At 39.1% G+C, this 6219-nt stretch overlaps 1 pseudogene; it reads right to left on the bottom strand.

Annotated features, from left to right (window-relative positions):
* Positions 1 to 428: 428 nt before the first annotated feature.
* LOC112478748 lies at positions 429 to 544 on the bottom strand (annotated as a pseudogene).
* Positions 545 to 6219: the final 5675 nt, after the last annotated feature.

Raw genomic sequence — 6219 nt, 5'->3', positions numbered from 1 at the left:
CACTGAGTTATAGAATCTAATCTGATAGAAGGAACCTTTGAGCATTAGCTTCGTCAGTTTGTTTTACTGGTAAGGACTCTGAGGCTGGAGAGGGGAGATTCGCCTACTGCTCCAAGCTGAGCAGGACGAGCCTGAGTTTGGCAATGTGAGTGGGATGGGCAGAGAGTGCTCAGGTTTAGTCTAGCTAAAGGGTTTAGTGAGCTCAGGTGATCACTAAACCCTTTAGAGATCTTTAGGGCTTATAAGTGACAGGAGACGTAATAAGAGATAACTACTGAACGTCTTGTTTGTATAGGCACAAACTAAGGATACGATATACTTTTAAATCTAAACCTTTCCTTTCAAAATAATTACAATCTAACAGTGGAAATAAATAATAAGTAAAATGTTCATAATATATATGTGTATATATATACATATACTTTTTATGCCTACGGCACTTGGTCTTCCTAGGTGGTCTCCCATCCAAGTACTAACCAGGCCCAACCCTGCTTAGCTTCCGAGATCAGATATCAGGCTTGTTCAGGGTGGCATGGCCATAGACCATGGACTGTGGCTCCACTGGGGCAGGAACCCAGGACTTTCTGCGTGTAAAGCAGACGTGCTAACCGCTACACTATGGAACCACATCCTGTTCATAATAATTTTTAAGAATAGTACAAGAGGTTCTATGGACAAAACATGCTTATCAATTGAGAAGCATGTATTGAATGCTGTGACATTAGGAAGTGATACTTCAATATGCAAAAGAATCAGGGTTGGGGGACTAGGGAATTTTCCAGGGACAAATGAGAGCTGGGAGCCTGAGATATCCACTGTTTTTAGTTGCCTTTCAGCATCAGTTGGGTGGAGCGGGTTGGTGGGGCCAGGGCTCAGAAGGGACTGTGGAGAGGAGGATTCTGACTGAACAGTCTTTCCTGGCAGCAGCTTCTGCCCTTCTTGGCTGGGATTAGAGGCGGCAGGGCAGCCCCTGCCCTCCATTAGCCAACTTGGAGCACAGCCATGGAGTTAGTTAGCTGGTAGTTGAAATATCTGGGCATCTGTGTCTGGGGAAAAGTGCCAGTAGGCCAGGAAGAGGGCGAATAAGCTCATCTATCCACATGTATTAAATGTAGGGCATGTGTGTGTAGCCATATGCAGAAGAGGGGGAAGTAGGCATTGTAATTGTTGATGAAAACAGCACAGAAATCAGGAGAACCCCATTGCCTCCCAAGCCTCTACACCCACTTCTGCTTCCCTGAGAAGACAGCAAGACACCTGCCTCCTCCTGCAGCTCCCTCAGCCACTTGCCAAGCAGCACCAAGCTCAGCCCAGGCCTGGCTCTGCCACAACTGGCCTGGGGCGGGGGCGGGGGAGAGTCCACTGTGATGTCCAAGGCAGGAGGACAGGAGGAGGAATGTTTTCTCTAGGTCTCAACATTGAATAGCTCATGACTCCATGAAGGAAGGAGAGCAAAGTGTCAACACATGGGTTTATTCTAAATTGTTGGATGGACATAGCTTGGTGGACAGCACAGAAAGAGAAAACTCTAAATACATGTTTGAGTGAATTTCCTTTTTGATTCTTATGATCTACAGAAGACAAAAGACTAGATGGTTCACAAGCTTTTATTGAGATGAGGAAACAGCCCAAACCTTTCCTAAGCTTTTTCTTTAACATGCTTTTTCAGAACATCGATTGAATTTTTTCTTCTTCTTACAACATATACTCATAGTAGAAAAATTGAAACTACAGGAAACTAAAACTAATCCATAATCTACCACCCATCCATTTGTAGAACATCCACAGGCCCTAGACATATATACTATAGGATGCCCCCATCACATTAAAATATTCTCACATCGAAAGTTCTCATGTTGAGTTGAAGTTGTCTAACTGATATAATGTTATATTTTGTAGACTTTGAATAAATGTTTATTCATTTTAATTTTGCCTTTAAAAGATTTTTGAAGCCAATATATTTTGTTTTCCATATCTGAAATATTTTTCAGTTGTTGAAAAGTCTATAGACCCCAGGCATTGTGCTTGTTATGACTAATGAACAAAAGTATCTTGCCTAGTGAAAAATGTTAACATTAATATTAATATTTAAGAGTATATCCTATAAGTCTCTGTATATATTTATCGTGGTTCATTTATATGGCCCATACAGTTTTGAATATTGTCTTTTCTACTCTGCATTGTTCATCCAGCATTCCCCAAATGGAGCTTGGGCACAGAGGTCTATTGTACCTTCAGGACACACACACACACACACACACACACACACACACAGCCTGCCCATGCTATAGCTTAGCATAGGTTCTGGACCCACACACCTCTGAGGTAAAGGGCTTAGGGAGAGCTCATTTCTTTAAGGTCAGTGATCAGTCAGCACCAGAACCAGACTCAGAATTAAGGCCTCTGGCCCAGGTAGTGGGCGAAGAAGCCACTATTCGCCTTGGGTGCCCTCTGCCCCTCTTTCAGAGCTGGCTCAGCCTTCCAGCGCTGTCCCAGGTGCTCTGTGCTCTCACAGCCCTCCCACTCCTCTCCCACCTCCCACAGCTGGCCCTGCTCTTGACCCAATTTCCCCATCCAAACTCACTTGGCTGTTTTCCCCTCATTGCATCTGTCGTCACAAGCAATTAATGTTGCACAAGCAATTAATTTACAAAACCTTAGTAAATTTTAATTTTTTCTCTGACTATAACAGATATGCATGAGAGAAAATTTGAGGGAAAACAAGAAATAAGAAACTCATAATTATGTTACCCAGAAATGATCATTGTTAAAAATCTGTTGCACAACAAATATAAGTAAATAGAATCAATCACTGAGCAGTGGTTCTTTTTTTAAAAAAATATAAAATATCTCAGATATGCAGAAATTATTACTCATTTAGTCAATAAATATTTGTTGAGCACCTACTGTGTACTTGGCCCTGCTCTGGGTTTAGGTATATAATAATTGACAAAATAGTCCAATTCTTTGTCCTCAAGGAGCTACCTTCCAGTGGGGGATGAAAGATGATTAACCAATAAAAATAAAATAGGTTTGGTGGTGTTGAATACTGAGAAGTAAAAAGGAAGCAAAGTAAGGGAGATGGAGAGAATGGGGAGGGTTGCTTTATATAGGATAATTAGGAAGTCCTCCTTAAGAAATGACATTGGATCAGTGTCCATAAAAAAAGTGAGACAGTGGGCCATTCATTCATGCATCTATTCATTCAACAGTTGTTTATTGAACATGTTCCAGACACTGAGGATACAGCAGAGAGTAAAAGAGACATTCCACTCTAGGCTCCTGGTCCTCTCCCTGGCAGCACACACCTGCTCTGTTCTACCCAATGGCTTGAAGACCGAATTGTTTGGGAAGGGAAGGAAGAGGAAGAGCCACTCTTAACATTTTCATAAAGACTTAAAATATCTAAAATTAATCAATATCTACTTTCCTCCAAAATAACAAGACTTGTTCAACTTTCTCTGTTCACCACTCCCATCTTAAATGTTTACCGATTTTTAAGTTCATTTTGTTATTTTTACTTTCTCAAAGGAATCATTATTATTAAAAATAGTTTTGAGTAGTTATAATTTGTTTAGATTAATCCATATGTTTTCTAAATGTTCACTTACCAGTTCTTCTTGCATCTCACTATTTCCTTCTAGGTTCATTTTTCTTCTTAGGTACATGCTTCAAAATTTTCCTTAGTAAGGGTGCTAGTGGTTAACTCCCTGTTTTTGTCTGTCATCTGAAGATGTCTTTAATTTGCCCTCCTTTTTAAAGCATAATGGCTTTATTCAGATATAATTGATGTGCCAAAATCCATGCCTTTAACAGTTCAGTGTGTTTAGAGTATATTTACAGAGTTGTGCAATTATCACCATTGTCTAATTTTAGAACACTTTTGTCATCTCAAAAAGAAACCTTGTACCCATTGGCTGTCACTTCTCATTCATTCCCCTCTCTCTCCAGCCTCCGGCAACCATTAAACTACTTTCTGTCTCTATGAATTTGCCAATTCTGGACATTTCTGGACATTTCATATAAATGGAATCATACATATGTGTTCTTTTGTGTCTGGCTTCTTTCACTTTGCATAATGTTTTCAAGGTTCATCTATCTGTAACATGTATCAGTATTTCATTTTTTATGGCTAAATATTTTTTTGTACCACATTTTGTTTATCCATCATCTGTAGATGTACATTCAGGCCATTTTCACTTTTTTGGCAATTTTGAATAAAGCTGCTTTGAATATTTGTGTACAAGTATTTGTGTGAGCACATGTTTTCAGTTCTCTTGGGTATATACTTAGGAGTGGAATTGCTGGGTCATACAGTAACTCTATGTTTCACTTTTTGAGGAACTGTCCAAATGCTTTTCACAGCAGCTGCACCATTTTACATTTCCAACAGCAATGTATAAGGGCTTCATTTTCTCCACATCCTCACCAATGCTTTAAAAAAAAAAAAAAGCAGTCTTAGAGTGTAGGAGATGGTATATCATTTTGTATGTCCTATCTTGTGAACTTATTTTAACACAAAGTGTGGCTTACCGTGCACACACTATACACTTGCTTTTTCCACTTAACAATGTATCGTGGAGAGTATGTTAGTACATATAAGACTGCTTACTCTTTTGCTAGCTTTATGGTAACCCATTCTATGAATGTGCAATCTAGTACTAAAAACTTACTTAACCAGTCCTCTACTGATAAGCTGTTCTATTTTTTCTCACTCTTTTGCTACTACAAACAGTGCTGCCATGATTGCCTCTACGTACTCCATTCTCTGCATGCAGGAGCTTATCTGCAATAATTATTCATACAAGTGGAATTCTAGGTTAAAGCACATGGGCATTCTTTTATTTTTGTAGATATTACCAAATCAATTTCCATAGAGACTGCACCAATTTATATTCACCAGCAATGTAGGGATATGTTCTTTAAATGGACTCTGGATCATAACATCAAATTGTGAAGATATTGCATTTTTAGTATGGTACTTCTGTGCGGGCCGACTATGGAATCACTTCTTTTGAGGGGCTTGGGGACAAGGGCACAGCTCATAAGAAGGTTTCTTTTGTTAGCCATTTCCAAGGCAGTAAGACCTGACGAGAGTTTGTCTTGGGGCCCTATCTAGTCTTTCTTGGTGGGTACTCATTGAAGATATTGGGTAAGATAATCTTTTTTTTTTCATTTATTCCTTCAATCAACAAATATTTATTGAAAGACTGCTATGTGGTGCTAGGTGCTAGGATGAAATGAAAATAAAACCAGACCATGTACTTCTTTCACTGATGTTTTCGGGCTTTGGAGGAGAAGCAGACATAAATAAAACTCAGGGTAAGGTAACGAACAGGGAGAGAAATGTATATCATTCTCCTGGAGCTTGTAGCAAGGGTCTGAGTGTCAGCAAAGGGTTCCCAAAGGAAACTTGTTTGAATTGAGATATGAAAGATGAGTACAAGACTAGCTAAAGGGAAGTCTCTTTTTCCTTTGATGGAAAAATGTATTTGACAAATAAAGAAGGGAGGTAATAATACCTATCTCACAGGGTGGTTATGAGAATTAAGTTAAATAATATATATAATGCATTTAGCAAAATGCTTGTCACGTGTCAGTTACTCAGTGAACGCTTATTTCCTTTACATTCTTCCATTCACTCATGGCGGAAGTTAAAATTCCAGATGCCCAAGTAAAGTATTGCCACCTTAGTTACGATCTTTATATTTCTCTACCGCCCAGTTCTCTCTCTTCCTCCATTTTTGGGCTCCCAAGCACTGTGGAACATAGTCTATCTTAAGAGCTGATTAGATTAATAATCTCCATTTATTTTGCCCTTAATCTATACTAAGTAGTTTATATCCGTTACTTAATTTAATCTTCATAATGATCTTAGTAGGTAAAAACTATTATTACTCCTATTTTATGAGCGAAGAAACCAAGACAGAGCTCAAGGACAATAGCTAGCAAATTAAATCCGAGGAATTTCTAACTTTCTGTTTTATATAGTATTTTCCCATTTTACGATTAGGATATTCAGGCTCAGAGAAATTAACTTGGCCAAGGCAAAGACAGGACAAGAATTCTCATATAGGTAGGCCCAGATGATGGTTTAATAATATTTGCATTTTATAGATGGCCACACACAGGGCTATATTCACCCAAATCCTGGTTGTCTCCATCTGGCTTGATCTTTAGAGAATGGAAGTGAATAAGGGGGTGGGGAGAGGAGGAGGG

Source organism: Pteropus alecto, unplaced genomic scaffold, assembly GCF_000325575.1.
Source record: "Pteropus alecto unplaced genomic scaffold, ASM32557v1 scaffold22, whole genome shotgun sequence".
NCBI classification, from domain to species: domain Eukaryota; kingdom Metazoa; phylum Chordata; class Mammalia; order Chiroptera; family Pteropodidae; genus Pteropus; species Pteropus alecto.
This window is presented reverse-complemented; position numbering and strand designations above follow the sequence as displayed.